This window comes from Megalopta genalis, chromosome 13, assembly GCF_051020955.1.
Source record: "Megalopta genalis isolate 19385.01 chromosome 13, iyMegGena1_principal, whole genome shotgun sequence".
Lineage (NCBI taxonomy): Eukaryota > Metazoa > Arthropoda > Insecta > Hymenoptera > Halictidae > Megalopta > Megalopta genalis.
Genome location: NC_135025.1, coordinates 3,970,730 through 3,996,087, shown reverse-complemented (window position 1 = coordinate 3,996,087; position 25,358 = coordinate 3,970,730).

The window sequence follows — 25,358 nt, the reverse complement described above, 5'->3', positions numbered from 1 at the left end:
ATATATTATTGAAGTTGTATTAGATATTATTAAAATTATATTACATATTATAAAAATTATATTATATATTATAAAATTATATTATAAAATGATATTATATTAAATTATATATTGTTTATATACACATATAATATTCAAATAAAATATATATAATATATAATATAATATCATTTTAATATAATTTTATAATATATGATATAATTTTTATAATATCTAATATAATATATGTGTAATTATATATGTATAATAATATATTATAATAATATATTATATGTATAATAATCACACAAAAAAGTAGAAAGCCCCGAGGAAAAGTTTAACCACAGCCTTCCTCTGTCAAGCATAACAATCGACTGGAATTTCTGGATTCTGAAAAGTTTCGGATTCGCTTGGATTTAGTTGTAGCCGAACAATAAGACGCGAACCATTCTGAGAATACACGTGCTGTCAGTGCCGGTGTCGCGTCGGATAATGCTGTTGTCAGACAAAACATGGTCGGTGGAACCTGTGATTTCAGTGCCACCTGTGACATACCGCCTCGATAACGATACAGCAGCTTTGTCGTACGTACTATTCTATTTAGAAACAATGCGTAATATTACTTCGAGGATGCATCGAACGCGTCGAGAATTTCTGTGGAGGTAACAATAGCAAAGAACAATATACATATATACGGATAACGTATTTTCAAACAATTCTCCTTGAACATGTAACTAAAAAATTAGTGTAACCATCGTCTATCAAAGCAGCCGCCTGAACACATCGAAAAGAATCGCAGCAAAATCGAAGAAACTCGAAAAAGGTTCCGCTTCAAAGACCGTCCCGTACACTTTCGTATTCGCGGAGTCACTGTGCGAATAACAGAATCAAGATCACCTATAATGAAATTGGAACGAAACCGCGGCGACACATTGTCATTTTCGCGCGCCGTTGATACGCGAAGTCGCCGGTTATTCTCGAAACAGCCGATCGTTGCCACGGATTTAATCGAGATCAGATTATCGCGCAAATCTTGTCCGGCAGCTCGGAACGCGCGCGGCACGGTCTCATTAATCACTATCAGTCGCGGCATCAAAGACGAAGCCGTCCGGCCGTCTCTACGGAGAAAACCGGTGTCCTAAAACGCGACGGCGAACCGCGAAGTCATTCTGCGCGGCGGAACGGAACAGTCGGCTGAGAATTGACTGCACGTCGGGCGGAGGGCACCCTCTTAAGAATTGACCGTGGGTTACTTATCGAAATTGATTTTGACGGTAACGTCTGCTTCGCGCCGCGCCGTGGTCGCCGAGAGAGAGAGAGGGAGAGAGAGAGAGAGAGATCGGAAAGTTTACGCTCGGAACGGAGAAACAAACCGCAGGAGATAGATGGCCGTGCGGCTTCGAGGGGTGGGCGGGGGTGGGAGGGGCGCATAGGGCTGGCACGTAGCGAGTCGAAAGGGTAGAAAAGGGGACACGCTTCGAGACTAACTTGACGGGGATCGAGGTTATCAAATTTCATATCGGTTCAACCTCTTGCGGGACTCCTGGGAGTGGCTTGAGGTGGCCACGGCAGACCGCCTCACTCCAATTCCTGCAGACGATTGCTAGCAGCTGTTGCTGGCCCATCGACTTCGCTCACGTAACACGCCACCTCCTGCATCTTCCATTACAGTATCGAAATTTCTTCCTCACATGCCAATCTTTCAAGCTTTTACCGAGATCGCGACGATTCCCGGACCTTGCTCCGCGGTTCGTAAAAGATTCATTGGATAATGTAACGGTCACTTCGCGGACCCGCCACGCTGTTCCGGGTAAGGTCTGAATTTGAATCGCGCGGAGATGTCGCCTAATGCGCGCCCCGCAAAATCTCAGTCACTCGCGGATTTATTCGCGGGCTGAATTTTCAATCTGCAGGAAAATTCGTGCTATTTAAACCGCGATTATTTTTGTTGTCGAAACGTGAATGTTTAGGATAGGGTTTTGCTATATATATTATTATATTGTTATATTATTATATTATTATATTGCTATATTATTATATTGTTGTATTATTATATTACTATATTGTTATATTATTATATTATTATATTATTATATTGTTATATTATTATATTATTATATTATTATATTGTTATACTACTATATTATTATATTATTATACTGCTATATTATTTATTATTATTTTATAGGTAGTTATATTATATATATTATATCATACATATTATATTATATATATATATATTATATTACACATATTATATTATATATGAATTAAATATATAGTACAAATATATTAACTATTATCAATTAAATAGAATATGAAATGTCGTGACAGAGTAACATTTTACACGCACTCGTGAACTGTGCACCCGTTAACCCTTGTTTTTTACGGTAGCATTGCAGATTACACGATATTCGCGACACGGCATTCGCGCGAGCACGATAATTTCGAATTGCTATAATTTTTGCAACATATGGAAGCAGATACGAGCGTGGAAAGTAACGCACGTTCAATTATAAGTTAAAATATGAGGATGTATATATAAACATTTCTTTATTTATACTACGAGAGAAGGTACAATCGCGAACGCTGACCTGGATAACGAATCGGTGTCTGAAAACACTCCCAGTCGGGCAGTTCTTCCACAAAGCAAACTTCTACCGGCGGTGCTATACAAAACGCGTGTAGGTCTATTATGCAGGGGATTGGAGAAAATTGGGCCCAAGGGTTGAGCATCCGATGGAACCAATGGTTACAGGTCAACGAAACGGGACGCACAAATTGCGCATGACGGTGCAGAAACGTAAGCAAGAGTTTCCAAGGCTTTCAGTATCATTCATTGGGATTTCCCTTAGCAGACGTACCCCCTTTTTTTCGAAATACCCGCTGTTACGGATATATGGGACGCCGGTGGAAATTGCGAACATCCTAACCGCAATGTTAATTATACAAATTTGCTGTATAGTTATAATAGTTATTTAGCCATATATTGTTATAATATAGTTATTATAGTATAGTGTATAGTATAGTTATAATAGTATAATATATAATATAATTATCATGGTATATATTATATAGTTTATATTAATAATATATAGTATATATATAGTTTATGTAGTGTATATGGTATATATTATACTTATATTATATAGTAATAATAGTTATATATAACAGTATAATATATAATATAGTTATCATAGTATATATCATACAGTTTATATAGTGTATATGATACATATTATACTTATATTATATAGTTATAATAGTTATAACAGTATAATATATATTATATAGTTTATATTAATAATATATAGTATATATAGTTCATATAGTGTACATAGTATATATTATACTCATATTATATAGTTATAATAGTTATAACAATTTTCTACACTCGCAATAAAATTTGGAATTCCTAATTTATTTGTCCCATTGGCGTGGAAACTATAAAACGTGTAATTTATTACACGGGATTGACAAATACGGGGATTAGTGCAACGCGACTATGTTTTTCACGTTGAATAAATTGGTTTATCAAACGAATCCTTTCTTACAAAACAAGCGTGTCCACCGTCCCGATGATATTTGGGAGCGATAAACGTATGAAAACCTGTAGTTCATTAACGAGTAAAGTATTTCGATTAATGGGAATTTCATTCGGTGAATTAAAGCAATTCGTTTAGCGATTGCTTTAAAATCCTTTCGCGCGTTTTCACATTTCGATTCGCGGGGGTTTTGTACGCGGATGAAATTCAGTCATACGAAACGTTTATTTTATAACTTATCACGAGTTGTTTCGTTTATTTGCAGTCGTACCGCGTCGACGTTCTTTTACGGTCGGAATTCAAATTGACGTGAAATTCAAACTTTGCGCCTTTAAAACCGAAAGTTCTTTTCTTTAGATGTCTTTTTTTTTAGATGTCGTAATTTTGATTATTTTTAACGGCTTGCGTTGCGTAACATTCGATCGCGGTGGATTTTTGGAGGTATTTTCAGGATGCGGATTAGGATAATATTATTATAAAAATTAATTTTTGACTCCTTGTTGAAGCATTAAATCATCTGCACCAATTACTACTGACGACAAGTTGATTTCTAAAATTATCTCGATTACCTGTCGAACTTTTTCATTTGCAAATTATATGCGAAATCAGAACACACAGAAACCGCAGTCGAAATACAGAAAAAAAGTGAATTGGAGTTTAATATTCTTTTCACGAATATTAAAATTTTAATTCCTCTTGAACATCCGCAGTTTATTTACCAGTTCTATTTTTTTTTTAAACATCGAATTTCATGCAAAATTCGATCACAGCAATTTTTACCCTTTGCAACCCACAACCCTTTTAACCTTGACATAACCGAATCGTCGACGAGGAGACATCATTTTTAAATATTTCTTCTTGTGCCAACCAATCGAATGGCCCTGTGTCCACACGGATGGCGTATATTTACATTAGAATGCACCGGACATTAAATGTAAATGTCGCGAACGCAAATGTATAGTCATAAAACGATGAATTTTAAATTCACTTACATAGGCGTACCGTGCAAGCGTTACTTATCATCCATTTAGCTTGATTCGCTTCGAAATTTACAGATGCATATTTCACTCTCTTAATCTCGAGCATAGGTCTGCGAAATTTATTATTAGCGCGTTCATTGCGTGCGTTGCGTCTTGTCGTCGCTTAACGGCGGACGGTAGATTTCACAAGGAGGTTAACTGCGTGTACGATAAAGCGTTACAGAGATTGTTCATTAAGTTGAACGAATAAACAGTTTCGGACTCTTGGATTAAACAGTTAGCTGTGTTCGACGAGTATTCTCGTCACGGAGAAGTGACAGTATTTTCTGTCAGGACGAGTATACTCGTCGTGAAAAAGTGGCAGTATTTAGTGTCATGAAATGTAAATATTAGTAACAAAATTGTTAAGTTTATAAGATAAAACCTTCTCTTTGATACAACATTTTAATAGCGACTCTTGCTTTATGTTTGACGAGTATACTCGTCGTAGAGAAGTAGCGGTATTTTGTGTCATGAAATAAAATAAATATCAGCAATAAAATTATTAATTTCATAAAATAAAACCGTCTCTTCGATCCAACATTTTAACAGCGTCACTTGCTCTATGTTCGACGAGTATACTCGTCTTAAATAAGTGACAGTATTCTGTGTCACGAAATATAAATATCAGTAATAAAATTGTTAATTTTATAAAATAAAACCGTCTCTTTAATCCAACATTTTAACAGCGATTCTTGCTTTATATTTGACGAGTATACTCGTCGTAGAGAAGTGACAGTATCCTGTGTCACGAAATATAAATATCAGTAACAAAATTATTAATTTCCTAAAATAAAACCGTCTCTTCGATCCAACAAATTAACAGCGACGCTTGCTCTATGTTCGACGAGTATACTCGTCGCTAGATTCTCGCGAGCCACATAGGCTTGGCGCTCTGGAAAGGATGCGCCACGGCCAACTGGTTAAAAATCGTTGAACTCCGAAATAAAGGGATAGCTCGAACGAACGTAAACTCTGTAGGAAACGCGGCGGCCGGTATCAACCGGCCGTAAAATAAACGTATTCGTCCGTCCTGACGTATGTTGCAGTCTTTATCTTAATGGCTCCCCGGAGTCCATTCGGAAGGTAAACGTAATCCCCGCGCGTACGTTCAGTATCTCGAAATATCCGGTTTATTCTAATACTTCGAGGCTCCCGTTCGATCACCGAGTACTCGAAGAATGCATAAAATATAAAGCGTTGCACCAACATACCCGCGATACTATTCAGTGGCAGTCAACTATCCCGTACAGCTGACTGCCAAATGAGAGAGAGAACATCGGCCGAACGTCGGCCATAAATTCACGAACGATTCGAACGACGTTGAAACTTGCACGACCGCCGTTGAAATATTTATTATCGGTCTGATGAACTTCGCCCCCTCCCCTTCGAAGGACCGCGCGTACTTAACGCTCTGCTCGAAGAGAAGTTACGCGACGCCTAAACGCTGTCGCTAATATTAACCGCGTTGTTTTCGGCTTCCAACCGCGTAACACGAGCAATTATTGTCGGCCGTGCATTAATGACGGAGACGTACGTACGGTATGTACTCCGTAACAAGCGTCTCGGTGGCCGGCATACTAATTCGTAAAGAATTAGCGAATAGACCAACTAAACCCTCCTCTATCCCAAGACGCGCTGTCCAAACTTTGTTGGCCAAACGTTCTATTAACTGCGTCCTCTGTTTTCCTAACGTTGTTAATTCGAACGAATATAGTCGCATAATGCACCGGCATGCGAGCATTATGCGTCCGAACGCGCGTTGTAGGAGATACTGTTAATTCTGACTAATTGACGCGATGGGCAATTTGGGAGGAGGAGGCTTCGAGTTATTTCATTTATTTTGAGGTTATGTGAAGGCTGTTAGTATATTGATATATATATATATTAATGATATAGAAATAATAATACAAATAAAGTAAAATTAATGATATAAAGGATATATAAATAATAATATATTGGTATATAAATAATATACAAATAATAATTTCTGACTAATTGACGCAATGAGCAATTTGGGAAGAGGAGACTTAAGGTTATTTTATTTATTTTAAGGTTATGTCAAGGTTATTAATATATTGATATATATTAATAATATATAAATATTAATATATTGGTATATAAATAATATACAAATAATAATATATTGGTATATAAATTATATACAAATAATAATATATTGGTATATTAATAATATACAAATAATAATATATTGGTATATAAGTAATATATGAATAATAATATATTAGAATATAAATAATATATAAACAATAATATATTAGTACATAAATAATATGTAAATAATAATATATTAGTACATATATAAAGAATTTGCAACGTCGCAGTGGCTTTCTCCATTTCGAAAAGAAATCGGTATTAATAATGTCAGTATAAACTTTTACCATGTTTTTAGTATTTCCACAGGGCGAAATATATGTTGCTCGTCGTTACTTAAACGGCTGGAGAAGGTACCGCGGTCACCAATGTGACGGATACTAATCACTGCTGCGGTACGCTGTAAGCTGCAAGGAGCTCGGCGGGCTTTTGTAGTCCACTTTGCGTTCGCACAATTGTGTAAGAACAGTACGGTCACTTGATGTTATTGAACCCAAAAGTAGGATCGTCCAACGTGTTTCAACTCATTTGCGCTTCTGCGTCCTTTTAGCTTTTCTAGATAGCTGTAAATCAGAGGCCATTGTCTGTGTCCTTCGCATCTTTCTGCAACAAACGGTGGAAAAATGATGCGATCCGAATTCCGTGTACTTTGACACATTTTTGATTACCTTTCGATGTTGTTTAAATTATGATAGATTATGTATTTATATTGTATAATTGTATGTAAATGTAAATATAAATTATTGTGTGATTGTATAAATATTATAGAAATATTATAGAAATATTATACAAATATTATAGAAATATTATAGAAATATTATAGAAATATTATAGAAATATTATAGAAATATTATATAAATATTATAGAAATATTATAGAAATATTATACAAATATTATAGAAATATTATACAAATATTATAGAAATATTATATAAAGATTATACAAATATTACATAAAGATTCAATAAGTATTACACAATTATATTAAATCAATAAAATTACAATAATAAATAAATATTGTCTAAATTATAATTGAAACGTTATATAAATATTTCATTTCAAAGAGAAACTCAGCCGTACATTAAATCTTTCACGCTGTTACGGTTGCATCGACGACATATTCACGCACGACTTATGCATTTCGCTGGAAAACAAGTAACGAACGCAAAGCACAACGAAAGCTCACTCGTTAAAAAAAAATGAAAGCTCCCCCCGTTCGTCATAACTAAAATAATGATCCGCGTTGTTGTTTTATTGTTACGCCGAGTACATATTCTTGAAACAAAAAGTAAACGCAATTGAATCGATCTGAAACGTTATTTTTCGTTGGCAGCGGCGCGTGCTGAATTTAAGACAATAAAGAAAAGTTTCGTGCAATTGAAAACCTGTTACGTTTTCATTCCTCTTTGTGGCTAAAACGTAGTAGACAAACAAATGGTCTTTTGTTATTGTCAGTCGGTGTATATTCGATCCACACGTGCTGATTTTGTTTTTACACGGCAGATAGCTCCCTCGTGAAAACACTTCGACGTATCGTTTACACCGACGATCGTTTATAAGAGACGTCTCTTATTTGCAAGAGTTTGTCTAACATTGTTATTTTATTGCTTACTTCATTGTTTATTTTATTGCTTATTTTATTGCTTACAATTGCGTCGATGGATAACAAGAATTGAGCACCCTGTGCGCGTCGCGGAAGTAAACAATCTCGGAAGTAAAAGGATCTCCAACGTGAAATGCAATTTTCAATAAAAAAATTCGTTCGACAAGAAACCCGAATCGTAACTCGGAATTGTCCTGTGCGTGTTTGTTCTAATAAATAGCACGACATTTTTCGTGACATCCGAAGCAAATCCGACCGTTCGATCACTCCGAGGAACGTTCACGGTTACGTTTACATATTATTACAATTCTTTTGATCTCTCCAGTGACCATCCGAGGGACAAAAAGGAGAACGAAACAGACGATAGGTACTCTCCCCGGATGAAAAGAGATTTCAGATGAATTCATGCCGCGAATCCGAATCATTTTTCTCCCGATTCGGACGCTTCTGTGTCCCATATTTTTTGGAACTCGTACCAGAAAAGAGGAGATATTGCGTGACTAGACTGATCCTAACAAAGTCGCATCGGACATCGCGCGTTGCTGAAACCGGAAACCTGAAACCACGTTGTTTCGATACGATATAATATTGTTACCATTAACACTAAACCTACCGCGGTCGAAGTGACCGCTTTTTTATTTTGCAACTCTGCAAAGTTCCGAGACTCTTTCGTGGATAACGCTTGAATAAGTGATATTACTGGAGCAAGTATTATAATAAAAACTTTATAAATTCCAGATCAATTCGGTCTTCTCATTTTTGCGAAGCAGTGCATGCCAGTTAGTATTACTGCTTGGTAGGTTTAGTGTTGACGAGGAGGAATTCGTGGAATTTCATTCTAGGCTTTCTCTCTCTCTCTTCTTCTCTCGTCCTTGGAATTGCCAATTATTCGATACTCGAATGATAGAAGTGCTCATTGCAGACGCTCGTAAATTCTTTTTACCGTTTTACAATTGAACAATAAACCTACCAAGCAGTAATACTAACTGGCGTGTACCGCTTCGCAAAAGTGAGAAGACCGAATTTATTTCGAATTCGTAAAGTTTTGATGATAAAACTTGCTCCAATAATTCAAGCGTTTTCCACGAAAGAGTCTCGGAACTTTGCAGAATTGCAAAATAAGAAAGCGGTCGCTTTGACCACGATGGGTTTAGCGTTAATCCGCTAATCATTATCGTAAATAACGTATCAACGAATACGTTATATAGTCGTTGTACGGTTTTATAGTTTTATACATAAATTGGAGAAATGAAGTAATCATTATCGTTTCAAAATGCGTACCGCACATTTTCCAGCGGGCATCGATTTTATAAAAGCACGTTTTAATTAGTGGCCAATTATTGTTTCCGCCATTGTCGGGCGCATCAAAATTTGGTAATCTTTTGTGCCGCGCGACCGGCACCTCAATTAACAACGTTTTAATTGCGCGGCTGATCAATTAAAATTCTTGACTAGTTATTATCGACACGGGCCACCGAGTATGGCACAGTTTATGATAAAGCACGTCGGGACACGCGGCAGTTTAATTATGCCAAGGTTATTTAATTCAGCGATTTTATCCGTTCGTTGTTTTATAATTTACGAAACGCTGATCACTGCAAATAATAAATGCAATTTTATAAGAAAAGCGAGCAAGTGAAAAAATTTCGAAATAGATCTTCGATTATCTACTGTTCTTATTTTCTTTTACAGATAACCTCAAAATCGCGGAGAACGTTCGCAAATTAAACTAATAAAAATTGATAAACTAATTATTATTAGTTTATTATTATTATTATTATTATTATTATTATTATTATTATTATTATTATTATTATTATTATTATTATTGTTATTATTATTATTATATTAATATAATTATTAAACTAATAAAAACAAATAAACTAAACGCGATTCCATTCTCTTCGATTTCGTAGTCGGAATTCGGTTGGCTCGCACGAATGCTTCCGGCATAATTATTATCGAGCTTCCGGGTCCGTCGTGGAAGCTCCTAAACCGGCGTAACTTTTTTCAATCTTTTCACGGACCAGAAATCTTCGGGGGGAAAAAGTGGAAACGATAGACGGGGCGATAAACCACGCGAAAGAACGTTAAACGTAGCCGGTAACCGACGGACATTCCCTTTAAGCTGCACTATGAGAGGAACAACTCTCGACAGCAAGTTCTTCGTACCGAGCCACGAAGAGTTTGTAATCATCTTTTAGATGATGAAGAGCCGGGAGCGGCGAAGAAATCCGCAAAAATCGACAGGAAACTTTTCCAGTTAGTGGATAACAACGTGATTATTATCTTTGCGGGTTTCGTTCGGTTGCGTCGATAACGAAAAATACGTTGCATCATTGTCTCTCCGAGGAAAGACACAAAAAAAAGACCGTGGCACGTGGCCACCGATCATTGAGACGTTGATTCATTTTATATGTATATGCGACGATTATGGTCTCGTTGACGTGACCAGTGCTCGCATATCGAGATTACGGGGAAGTCATTTTATGCTCGAAAAGCTCCGAAAGCGAAACGCCACTTTTTTGTTGCCTTGCAAATGACAACTTTTATTACACGTTTCGAAAATGTCTCTGTTTCTGTTTATTGTTGTATCTTGTTGATAACTAATGCTACTGTTCTCAGAATATTTTGCATTATGTAATAAGTAGATTTTTCAGGAATTTTTCATTTTTACAGGACGTTTTACAAAAATTTGGATCAAAGAGAAGCTTTCTTCGTTTACTGAAAGATTACTCGTTGCAAGGAGAAAATAGAATCGCCATGGGATTATATGGATTATTATGCATAAATGCATTGAGAAGAGATTGCAGTATAGTGCAGTATAATATATAATGCAGTATAGTAATGACTGTGTTGGTACCTTCTTTGTTTTTAATGTCCTCCGTCTCAATTCTCACGAATCGATTGCAACAAAAGCAGCGTCATATCTTTTTAACATCATAAAGAATGCTTGATATTGATAATCGAACATGTTATTAAGAATGTAATAAATATATCAGAATATTTTTAACATGTTTTTCACTGCATTGTTTAACGCCACCAGACAGTAACATCAGCCTGAAGCGAACATCAATCGTAGTCCGAGCGCATGAATCTACAAGAAATGACTCGGCAAAAGTAACATTATTCTTCGTTCCGACATCGATGCGAGTTTGAAACGCGAGTTCCCAGAAACGCGAGAGCGTCTTGAACGTCAAGAAACTTTCATTAAAGAAACATCGAATTGTATTTCACCTCGGATTTTACGGGCAGGTTGCGCTTTTATCGTCCAGGAGAATCTAATTCAAGAATACAATCGACACGTTTTCGTTGCTTGAAACTTCGCCGCTTACGATTAGAGAGACGTTACCGTACTGGCCGAAAAAGGGACTACACAGAGGTCTAAGTAAAGCCTAAGGATACTCTAAAAATAGCCTAATCGAACACGGTCCATTCTATTCACTTCTCAGCGATGCTTAAGCATCGAAGTGAATATTAATAGTTGACATTGCTCTGAGTTAAATACAATTAAGAGACAGCGAAAATCGCGATGTTCCACGACTTTCACCGATAACTGTGAAATCGAGAGATAATTTGACATGTAAAAATGTCCGTCTTCATTTCCGGATCATAATTTCCAGCCCCGCAGAGACACGGTAATTTCTCCCTAGTTGTCCTTCAGCTGGTATTCCAACAATGTACAGTAATGTCTCCCCAATTGACGCTCAGATTGCGCACAATAGTTGTTGACAATTCGAGACTATAAAAACGAACCGCAAGGCTCTAATAATCGTATCTCCTTTCACCAAATTGTCCACTTTTGTGGACAATCCGAGCGTCAATTAGAGAGACATTGCTGTGCATTGCCAAAGTTCCGAAGTTCGCGCACCGGAACCGCAATTATTTCCGCGCCGATCAAACAACAACGCGACGTCTCGGCGATTCGGAATCGTTCGTTGCAAACGAACGGCTCTCGGCAAACATTGCGAGCGCCGAATTTCGTCGGTGCAACGGAACCGAGTACACATAAACGTGCTTTTCGACTGTGCGACGACGTTCGGCGCGCACCGTTGCGGACCGAAGGATCGGAGCGAAATTTTTATTCTCGTCGCTCGTTCGACGCGATTCCGTCGCGTCGGGGATTAAAAGACTTGTCATAATTGATGTACATACGCGGCGAAATTATAAAGTCCGTTATAAAAATCGTTGTTTCCCAGTTTTCGGTCGGATCGGGCGGCTGGATCCGCCTTCTGAAGCGTGTAAATCAATGTCGCCGTCGTTTTAACGGAAACAACGTGCGTTCGCAGAGGATCGAGCGCGGAAGAGAGAGAAAGAGAAAGAGAGAAAGAGAGAGAGAAAAAAGCTAGAAATATATATAAAAGCCAAACAAAAACCGGGCGAATGGAACGGGGAGAATAAGAGTTGCGGCGAAATATGGTGGAAATGAATCTCACCGGAAATATAGATAAGCGAGTGAAAGCTCAAGAAAACCGAGAGAAAAAAAGAAGAATGCGCAGTCGATTCGTTCGACGCGGTCGGTTCAAATAGATCGTAATAAGTTTCGCGTCCCCGCAACAATGTCCTTGTCGATGTAAACGGGTAACGGGTTATCGTATCAAAGTCACGCGCTTTCGTTTCTATTTTTTCCCCCCTTCTTTCTCTTTTTTTTCCGCCCCGCGGACGGAAAAGCGTGTGGACAAAGAACGCATCGGGATAAAACGCGACACATCCATTGTTATAATCTCGCTTTAATTGCATTTTCTACCTCAATGAATAGCCCGGACGCTGCTTTGTTCTCATTTCGTGGTATTACGCGGCCGCCGTGGATGCACACACATTCGTGTCCCCGCGTCGTTAATGCCGCCTGTTTTCATACAAAACACAGTATTTTTCGGTTACCACCTAGGACAGGCTTATCATAATTCATTCCGCCCGGGGTTCGCTGTATTATCGCGAGATTGCTGCCGGATCGACCGGAGAAATTGGTGGACGGTGTAATAAAATCCGCAAAAAAAGAGAAGAAAGAAAACGAAAGTATCGGACAGAATTTAACGAAACTTCGCGGTCATCTCTAAACAGGAGTTCACTATGTTTTGCGGATGTTCCAACGCGATTCGTTAAATAACAGCCGAATCGAGCGATCTTTTTTACAACCTCCTCTTAATTTTAACGAATTCGCATAATTTTAGAAACTTGTTTCCTGATTGCTTTAAGACGAAATAATTTGTTTAAAATAGTCGTCGGGCATTAAATAATATTGACCAATCGGAAGCCTCTTCGCGCAGCGGTACTTTTTTAAGTCAGCCTTAATCCGGGAACGATTTTGTTTAAAAAAAATATCTTCGCAGCATTCGGCGACTCTCGATCGCAATTTAAAAAGCGATCTTCTTCTGCAAGAAGCGTTATTTTTGGTATTAATTTAATTACTATTAGTACTTAACTTTCATCAATAATTTCATTCAGTATCAATAGAACGAGACACGACGCACGGCTAATTGTATTTTGTCGATTCATTTCGTCTTCACAATAATTTCGACAATATCGGCCTTCGCACTTCGTTCACGATTCAACTGGGACACATTGTACACACGTGTATCGAACCAAAAGTATTTTAAACGAACGCGCTAATTTTCTGTAATGGGCGCACACACACGCGATAATTAAGCTAACGTAAATACAATAACGTTTTATTAACCAGCGTAACGGAAGTCGCAGGCGAATGTGATGAAATCCTTCAACATCATCTACTTTCATGACGAATTCATCGAATCACATGCTTAACCGATCACGCATCCATATTCGTTAATAGCCGGCTCTACCGGCTAATGTACTGTTTAACATCGTTACGCCGCGTCGCGTATTTATATTGATAATCTAATACATTAATTTCGATTTTGTAACGAGAGAGACGTATTGCGGCGGTTTCCCATCGAGAATGTACATCCTCGATCAAGCGATATCACTTTCTCCGTAATAAATCGAATATTCCGCGAGGCTATTTATTTATAGCGATACTGATATGGTAATGATAGTGATTCGCGAAACGGTTCAATTATCTCTGAAGCGAACAAATGTTTTGCGGAGATTGTTCGTCGTTGACTTCGTTCTTAGAAGTATTGAAACTCGATCGAAAGGTTTGCTATGCCATGTAAATTGTTTTATAATTTTTGGTAATCATTGGACAGTGCAATATGTTATATTTAATATTGATAATATATTATATTATGTTAGTAATATAATAGTAATAATATTAATATAGAAGCATTTTATTTCGTTAGCGTTTTTCATTGTTAATATACATGAGAGTAATGTAATGATATAATGATATAATGATATAGTGATATAATAATACAGTGATATAGTGATATGGTGATATAATGATATAATGATATAATGATATAGTGATATATATATATATAGTGATATAGTGATATAATGATATAATGATATAGTGAGATAAAGATATAACGATATAACGATATAACGATATAATGATATAATGATATAAAAATAATATAATAATATAAAAATATAGAAATATAACTATAACTAAATAATATAATAGTATAAAAATATAATGATATAACGATATAATAATATAATAATATAAAAATATAACTATAACTAAATAATATAAAAATATAAATACGCAGAGAAAAATCTAGTATCACCGCATGATGTGATGAATTCTCCGGTTACAGAGATCTCTTGTTATAAAAATAATCTGCACACTTGTGCACAATGGAGCGCTATTTCAACGTGTGATGAGCACGCGTTCGCCTTCTTTTGTCACATAGCTTATCCAAATATGTGCACACTTTGCACGTAATCGCGCCTCTCTTTGCTACTCATCTTCGAACGGCTAATTCAATCTCGAATATAACACCTCGCCACAAGATTCACTTCTGCCGAAAATCTAAGCAGATATATTTCCGGCAAAAAGCAACAGGTTGTAGCAAATATTTAAGGCTAGTCGACTGGCAATAATTAGAAAGCCGGTGCATAATGCCGTACATCTGTTACAACGTTGGTTACACGTGAATGTTTCAACGGTTCGTTGTCAACAGTCTCGATCGGAGGATATTTGCAACAATGGCGTGTTATACAACCGATCGCGGCTGCCGAGATCGAATCGGGATTATCCGCGAATAAACAATTCCCAGCGCACTTAAACACATTGTATGTTAATATTTGCGAATGGTCATCTAGACAATAATCATTGTTGCGACTATGCAAATCGCGGCGCGTTTCATTAATTCGATGCTCGAATATCGTTCCAAAGCGATCGTACAAATCGATAAAACTTTCATCCTAATTAGATACGTTTAGGTTCTTCGTGCAACGTTTCGTCTGCGAAAAGCCGCCCGTAGAAGCTTCGAAACGAAAATAAAATATAAATTTAAATATACGTAAATGTGTACAAATATAACATATATAAATTTTACAAATATTATTATATATTATATTATTATATTATACTATATTATATTATATTATATTATATTATATTATATTATATTATATTATATTATATTATATTATATTATATTATAATAAATAAATTATTATTATATTATATTATATTATATTATATTATATTACATTATATTATATATAATAATATAATTTGCCAAATTTAATAAATCTTCTCAGAGTCAATATTTCATTTGCTAAAAGAATCAAGATAATTTAAACCCCTTTTCATATACTATCACAACAAAATCGTGATTTATACAAAACAGCTAGTTTCTTATTAATTGAATTCGTACGAAACGCGGCCGCGATTTAATCCGTGTAATTTTTAGCGCACGGGTACCAGCATGCTGCGAGATCCTTAATTCGCGAATTTTTAAATCGCGCACAAACACATCCCCTATTTCAATTCGTTGCAACCGGAACAACGCTATTCGTTCTTCTCGAACTGCATCCATTTTGATGCGCAATCCGATCTCGAATCAGGGAGAAATTACCGTTGCCATAAAAGATCGAGGATCGTGTCACCGTCGAAAACGACACCGCGTAATCAATAAAAAATGAGGGAGCCGTTCGATTGAGTAATGGCGGCATCGCGGCGGCCAATGAGCGCGCAGAGATCTCTGGTTTCGTCCTCGGTTAACGTTGGACGATGTTGAATGACGCAAAGGAAGGAACCGGCGATCGGCGGTCGTTTGTCATGGAACGGCCGCCGGCCGGCTAAGAATGGCCAAGGGAGCGGGGGGTGCGCGCGTTAAAGGAGGGCAAGCCAACGAAACGTCGTACATAATACAGCTGGAAACAATCGTCATTCGTGATATATTGTTTCCGATTCTGACGAAGGAAGCGCGCCGGCGTCGCTCCCCTCTGGCTCGACCGAGCGCGGACACCACGTGCCGCGTTTGCTCGAAACAAGAAGTAAGCTAGAAACGACGCGGCAACTAATATTCGATGCTGTAACTCGAGCGGCAGCTCGCGCTTGCCGCGGCATTCTTGTTACATGATTTCGGTGTAACACGATTCCGGATTCCGCGGGAATATCCCGGTGTAACGCCGCGCGTTTCTCGCGGTGGAAATACAATTTTCCGGTGAAAAGCTCGACGACTGCGCGAACGCTGAAATTTCAATGCTTGCGTTACGCGCTGAAAAAGGGAGCTAAGCGGTTAAGAAGGATATTTGCTTCGATCTTGTATTTGTTGTTCGATGGAACGCGCCGCGAGGCTTGAACGATCGCTAGATTCGCGCGCAATCCGAGCGCGAATTAGGGAGAAATTACCGTGGTACATCGATGGAGTAAATTATGGTTGATCGGTCAACATACTTTTCAGAGTTATTGTCAGGTACGCTTCTTTATCGAAATGTACGTAAGCATTCCTCGGGAAATAATCCACCGAGTCCAGTTAAACGGATCACCCTGTATACGGTATTTCCGAGAAACGAGGGGTTCCTAAGGTGATTTGAAGTAACTTTTTCCTTTGCGAAAATGCAATCCGCAGCTTCGTTTACGAGTTGTTAACGAAAAACAGTGATGCCCCGCCCTCGCGACCACTGCCGCTGCGTCAGATACCCTGGCGACGCGTCATTGGCCCCAAGAGCGGAGCGTCAACCGCCCCCGCTCTCCCATTGGTCAGTGTTTTTCGTTAATAATTCGTTAACGATGCCTCGGAGAAGATTTTTGTAAAGGAAAAAGTTGCTTCGAATAACCTCAGGAATCACTAATTTTCCAGAAATACCATAATTATAGTATATATATCTTGCTTACGGATCGAATGATTTAAATCGGGATAAAATACGCAGCGACTCTTCTCCACGTCGAAAATGGCATTCCCTGTCGGTGGCAGAGAAACGAGGGAAGGCCGTAACATCGGTCGCGAATAATACTGATTATCTGAACGAGTACTTAAACGCTCATTAATTTCGGGAATGCTGGGAATCGTATAAAAGTGGAAACGTACGGCCGGGAGAAGCCCGAAAGAGTGCGGCAGAATGAGTCGGACGAAGGATCGGCGAGGGGCGAGGAAGAGGGGCGAGGGGGAGAGGAAGAGAGAAAGATATCTCTCATTATCTGGAATTTCAGAAAGGAATGGGACCATTATTTTTCAAGAAGAGGAAAACTGCTGGACAGAATAGAGCGAATATATGTCATGAAATCGGGGTAACCAGTCTGGCCAGCCGTCTGGTCCAACGAAGGAGATGTTCGGAATAGATGATATCGCCAATAACCTGACGACGCGGAATGCGGATACCTTTGAAAGGCCTTTGTTAAATTTTCCATTATCCCGGGCCAGTGGTTTAATAATTCTCCCCGGTTATGTCTTCTCATTTCCAGGATGGTCCGGATACTTGCCGGAATTCATGGTACAAAGACAACTTCCGGATGCAAGATATTGCTACGACGCCCCGAACAAATAACGAAGTTGACTGGGCGAAATTTCGCGGGGTGGCAACTTCGTGAAGAAGAGAAGCGGGGCCGCGATTCGAAAACTGCGGAGTATTCGCCGACGCGGGCGTGAGATACTGACTCGGCCGTTGGCGTGCGATTTTTTATTTCGCGTCTACGCGAGTTACAGCTTCTACGTCGTTCATAAATTCTCACAAAGGCAGGAACCGTTCGGTATTTATCGCGCGGAGACGTGAAATAACAGATAACTCGAACGATAAAGTATCGATGACAGAAAGATCACGTTATTTTTCTAGTTTTCTTCTGGAATAATTTAATTAACTGCGTCGACTGCGATCCTTAGCGACGGGAATGCACCGGAAAACTATAATTCGTCGTATATAGGACGCAATCTGCAAATGTGGGGTTCCTGAGGTCATCCGAAGCAACTTTCTCCTTTACAAAATTTTTCTCCGAGGCTTCGTTCACGAATTATTAACGAAAAACGCTGACCAATAAGAGGCGAGATCAGTCGGCGCGAGGCGGGCCGGTCAACGAGCGCGCGAAGCACAGTTTCGCTGATTGGCTCGGCCGCACTGTGCCGCCTCGCGTCAGCCGAGCTCCGTCTCTGATTGGTCAGCGTTTTTCGCTAATAACTCGTAAACGAAGCCTCGTAGAACATTTTCGCTAAGAAAAAAGTTGCTTCAAATGACCCAAGGAACCCCATTTCTAGATCGCGAGTCATTTCTCGGACATCTTTTGTATACAGAGCGCACCTGTTCGAAGATTTACACCGAATTATCTCCCAAACCATATGTTCTTTCTAAAAATGTTCCGCACGTCTCGCAGGTTTAATCGACGAGACGAATCCTGAAAAACGTAGCCGCACGTTATCCGCACGATCGCGTTCGATTCAGCGTAATTGTCGACGCGTTACCAGGACAGAAAGACGAAATCCTTGCACGTTAAGCAAGTGGAACGAGGAAGAGAACTCGGTTGGAGTGTCTCTCGCACCGTTGCCCCGGAAAACGACGAGTGGGCGCGCATACCGACAACTACGAAGGCGGAGGAAAGAAGCATGAACTGTCGAGCGCAACACTTCTGATATCGCTAATATATTTGTATATATCACCTATGACTGAGCGAGCTTTTATCTACGGTATTCAATAGGTACGGCGCGCGTTACATACTTTTCATGTGGCCGCGCGCCGCTGCGGATGTTACATAGTGTTTCAGGGAGAACCTTCGAGAGTACAAACGAGAAAGGATATCCTCGAGGGTGAAATCGCTCAGGCGGTGTAATATCTATACCGGTATAATGTATGCATACAGGTACGGTTACGTTTGAAGAATCGTGTCGGGTTATTGAAGTTGAAAAACAAAATCCTTCCAGCTACCGTCAGCCGTTATTTATGCAACCCGGCGAGCTTGCCGCGCGAATGAAAAACCGTTCCGCGAGAGTCAGTTTCTCCTGCCTCGTGTTCCCGCGTAGAAAAACGTTTTGTTGTAAATTATTAAATTTCCCCGTTTCTCCGCGTCGCTGCGCGCACCGCGCGCGCCCTGCAAAAGCGCATTACCTTTTTTACGGGAAATCGATGCAACTGTTGAAATTGTTTTGCCACCGAAAACTTTTCGCGATGCGTTTTCGCGAAGCTTATCCCCGGTTTGCGCGTACAAAGGATCTGCAAGTGACTGGCGCGTTTTACAGGTTTTTAGTTTAGAGATCGTTGAAATTGCGGGGACTATCCTCGCGAAACGATTCGGTGAATTTCTCTTTTTTTTTTATTATTATAAACTTTCGAATCTCATTTATTCGCTGCGAACAGCGCAGTGGCGCCGTTAAAAATTGTTATGCCACGTATCGAAATAATTTTATTAGTCAAATTTGTTAACGTTCGAGGAGCTGTTGAAAGCGTAAAAATTCCAAAAACAATTTAGTAGTAATAGTTAATGAGTTAAGCCACTAAGTTGCTGGATCTAAGTTTCGATCTTTGAGATTCAATTTCTAAATTGCACATTCTTCTTTCGGTCCTTCTAAAAAAACGACACACCTGTGACGAATTTCTGTCGAATCCATTTCGAGGATTTTTTTCTTTCGGGCACACCTTTCCTGGCGAAATCCTCGGAAGATCCAAGATAATTTCGATGGTTTCCAACGCTTCCACTTCTTCTTTGTGCCCGTATCGATCACCGGTTCTCAAAGAATTAATTTGTCGTCAACGTTCCTCGCGGGCCGGCGGCCCCTTAAAAAGACAATTAAATTCACGGTTATCTTATTAAGGGGCTCGCCCCCTTACAAAACGCGAATTCTCTGCACGATATCAGTATCCCCAATCAACTGGCCACTCAGCTTTGAAGAACTGTGCAATCCGGTTAGCTTTTCTTTCAACGAAAGGAAAGGACCAGCCCAGCCCGGCAGCTCGCACAAAGGCAAGGAAATCCATGCCACAGAAAACCGCGATCTGTCCCTTTGAAAAGCCAATATAGAGAAAACGAAGCCGCGGACTTCTGCAACGGAAGGTCAAGATGTGTGCCGACGGTGTCGGTCTTGATACCTGAAGAAAATCAAATGCGCGCGATTCGGTATTGCTTTTACAATGTAAACTGAACTTACGCTTTCGAACGAAACGACTGCACCTTTCGTGTGTTTGAATATACAGGGTATCCCAAAATTATGGGTATCCAGGAAAATTAGAGATTCCTGAGGTCATTTGAAGCAACTTTTTCCTTTACAAAAATCTTCTGCGAAGCTTCGTTTACGAGTTATCAACGAAAAACGCTGGCCAATCGAAGAGCGAAGGCGGCCGGCGCTCCGCCCGAGTGGCCAATGCCGCGCCACACCGCGGAGGCAGTGATCGCGAGGGCGGGGCGTCAGCCGTGCGCAGTCTCTCATTGATCATCAGTGTCTTTCGTTGATAACTCGTAAACGAAGCCGCGGAGAAAATTTTTATAAAGGAAAAAGTTACTCGAAATGACCTCAGGAACTGTTTGCTTCCCAGAGGGTATTGTTTAATAATTTTGGGACATCCTGTATCGTATAATTAAAAGAAGAAATTCTACATTTTTGTTCGCCATCGTTTTACAGATGTGAATGATGCCATCAGCAACTGAATCGTTCAAGCAGAGAGCGATATAACGGTGTTCGAAATGCCGGTATTTTTCGGTCGCGGCTTCATAACATTTGTAGAAACCGAAACCCCGGTGTACATGTAAATATCGATATATTTTTGTATTTAGGGACTCTTGCCGGACATCAGTCGCGTTATTGCGGTACGATCGATTATTGTAACGCTGTAAACAAACCGGTAAATATCTCGCTGTTTTTGCAGATATGGACGTCACATATCTGTACATATTTTGTTATTTTCACCGGTACGGACGTCGCATACTGTCGAATTGAAACCGATTTTCCAAATAGCGGTTACGTCGCGACGATATGGAAACAAATATGCACCGATACGTACAATAAATTCTCCTCAATTTTTCTTCAGCTTGTAAACAAAAATGGACAATTTTGGAAGAGGAGACACGATTATTTGAGTCTTGTACCTTGTTTTTATGAATTATAATTTTATAATATAATTTTGTAATTATAATTTTACAATCGACAACTGTAAAAACGATGTGCAAGATTATTTAATAATCGTATCTCCTCGTTCGAAATTGTTCATTTTTGTTTGCAAGCTGAAGGAAAATTAGGGAGAATTTCCTGGAATACCTAAACCTCAAAATATTTCGGTTTTCAGTCTCTGTTGAAGTACCGCGCGCCGAATGAAACGCGTTTAAAATTGCTTGCAGCTTCCTGCACAGCGAATTCATTAAGCGACTAGTAATCGACGAAAGAATCTATTCCGCAGAGCTTGGAATGCTTCGGTTCGGTTTTATCACGCCTCGTTTGCTCTCATAGAGGCTCTATGAGCGAAGAGTCGCTTTGTATTTTCGAAAAGCGGACGAAGGAAATTTCTTCGCTATTATTGGTCATTAAAAACCCAGGTTGACAAAAGAATCGTGCAATACAGACCGTGTGATTTAATCGATGATTTCACGCATAGAACGTAATAATCGATTCTATTCGATTCGAGCTATTTTATAGCTCGAAATGAAATTTCAAGCGTCGATGCATTCGACATTTTGCACTTGCGACAGTGCAAATGCTGTCACACTTTTCGCTGCGAATTAATGAAGCTGTAATATTTGACTTTTAATCGTTTGTGGACTCTTCAAGATCATACGAGTTTAAATTCTAAATATTATATTTAAAATGAAAAATTTAAAATTTGAAATTAAAAGTTTAAAAAGACCTTTACAAAAATATCTGTGCATCCCCCACGATATTCCTTTTGGCAAATCATTTACATCTCGCTGCAAATATTTATTATTACGCGAAAGAAAAAATGGAGATCGCACAGTTAAAACAGTCAATAAATTCTCCGCGAGATTCGGATCAGGCGACTGCGACGGCCACTCGGCTTCCCCGATGTTTTGTCGACGGAAAACGAAGTTGCAACTTTGAAGCGTTCCTCGAGGTCGTTATCTTGATGAAAGATAAACTTTTACAATCACCTTCTTTTTGGTAATTGCAAAAAAATTTTCTAATTAAAATGTGGACAGAGCCAACGCGAATCGATCTCCCGGTTTAACAATACTTCAAGCAGTTTTCCTCGAGATACAGTCACAGAGAGAGAGAGTTATCGAACTGCCATCATATTGATTGATTGGACATTTTGCTTAATTAGGTAGAGACTAGTCGGGCTGGTCGTTGTGCGGTGACCGATTGCTGTGCCTTTCGTTTGTTTTCGACCATAATTAACTTCACATTTATGAAAACTGACGTATCAAATTTTTGTATTTTGTATTTTCTATTTAATTGAAAAATTGACAAAATAATATATTATTTGTCAGTTGTCATTGACCCTGAAAATCAATGTCAAAGGATCAAATTTATATATAATCGTATCTCCCCTTCCTTCCCGAATTGTCCACTTTTGTGTCCATTGTTGTCGATTGCCCATTGCACAATCGGAGCGTCGATTAGGGAGAATTTACTGTACGCGTCGTCCGCGTGTCGAGAAATCAAGAAAACTCCCGAGAGACAATCGTAAAACTTTCAAAAACTTGTCTTTCACTGACCAGCTCCGTTAGCTGGATGACGGGGGGGGGGGGGGGGGGGCAGGCAATTGTAACTTCGAGTGCCACTGAAACTGAATGCGCGGCGCGCTACACAAGAATTCAGCAACTTGGCTCAGGCAAATGTTTGCCCGCTTGAAGTTCACACAGGCAAAACCCGCAACAACTTGCTACGATACTTATTTAGCCGTTAAACTAGTTGCGATTCTACAATATAATAAGCTAACCGTGGAACCGCGACGCCGGTGCAAAACATAATGTTTGGTTCAATTTCATTCATGACCGCGCGCCGAATAAAAAGGTAAATTATCGAAGCTCAATTTCTTTCCGCGGAAATTCCGAGATGGTAAATATTCTAATTACGCGTGTATGTTCACACAGAAAAAGAAAGAATGTTTATTGAAACATTTTCTGTGTTGAAGCATTCAGATCCTTACCAGTTGAAACGAACGTCAACATTTCTTTGACATATTACAGTAAATTCTTCCTAATTGGCCCTCAATTTAGAAACAAAAATGTATTATTTATTATTTATTATTAAAATTACTGTACAAGCGGGAAATGAGGGGTTCCTGAGACCATTTGAAGTAACTTTTTCCTCAGCGAAAATGCGATCCGCGGCTTCGTTTACGAGTTATCAACTAAAAACGCTGGCCAATCGAAGATCGAGTGCAGTCGGCGCTCCGCCCTCGCGGCCACCACTGCCGCGTCAGACGGCCGACGCGACGCGCCATTGGTCGCGAGGGCGGAGCGTCAGCCGTGGGCGTCTCTCATTGATCCAGGTTTTTCGTGAATAACTCGTAAACGAAGCAGCGGAGAAAATTTCTGTAAAGGGAAAAGTTGCTCGAAATGACCTCGGGAACCCGTCGTTTCTCGCTGGACCAATAATTTTGGGACACCCTGTACAAACTCCCGATAGTCCGCGCGGCGTTCTCTTAATCTTATACCTAACCGTGTTTCTAATTAAGGTTTAATGAGCGTTCAGGGACGGCGGGAGGGGGGGAACTTGGCCCAGTCGTTTCCGGCGGAATCCGTGCCGAGTAGAAAAAAGAAAAAAAAGAAAAAACGTCCGTCGCTCCAGACCCGGCGCGCGGCACGACCTACTTCAGTAGGAAGTACGAGAAGTGTTTCCGGAGTGTGGACATCTTTCACCTAGCGAAGATCGAGTAGCAAGATGGAAGATCTTTCGAGGAGTACTATTAACGGGTCTCAAGAAGGCACGCGCTACGGAAAAGGCGACCGAACCTCTCGAGTTTCCCCCGGGTTATCCACTCAACGTTTGCAGAGGCTAGTTCCCTTGGTCTCTTTCAGACTGCCTCCACCTCATTCCGTTTTCCTCGCTCCTTCCTTCACGGTCCCTCTGTCCGCGGTAAATAGACGCGAGCATTTCTATGAGATATCTCCCACTGTGTCCGTGAAAAGATCGTGATACTCATAATGCGAGCCTTTGAGGATGCTGCACGTCAAATGAAAGCATTTCAATGCTCCTGAGTATTCCCGCGACGTAAAATTTCGCCTCGGCGACACCGGGCTCTCCCATGCCCGCCGCCGTCGCGTCTCCCCCTTTTCGCTTGCTGTCCGGCCGCTGCCGAGACTTTCAATGTAGCCAAGTTTGCGCCGCGGACGCGAGCCAGTTCCTGTTTGCAGGAATTCATCCCGCCGCTGGCCGCGGGTCCCGCCCTGCCCAATTCAAAATTGATACAAGGGGGCCCGCGCGATTCGCGCGACCGTCGACCGCGAATCTACCACCGCTGATGGAATCGATGCGGTCGGACGAGATCAGACGCGTCGCTGTGTCCGAGGTGAGAGCCGATGAGAGCAACGGAACCGAAAGTCTCGCCTGCTGAATCTGAAATTACACGAAGTCGGGTGAACTGTTCTGTGCGTGGCCACTTGACCTTTGACACTGCTGTTGCTATTAACGCTGGAACTACAGAGCTGGTCGAAATAACTAAATAAAGTAATTTCTGTTTTTTCTTTTCTTTTGGGGTTACTGGTATTGTTAGAACGTTTCTGTGAGCAATTTTTAGATACACAGTGGCCCACAAAGGTGTTAAAACTGAACTAAATGACTCGAATTATTTTTTTGGATGGTAGAGGAATTAGTCTACTAGACTGAAATGATTTTTTTTTTA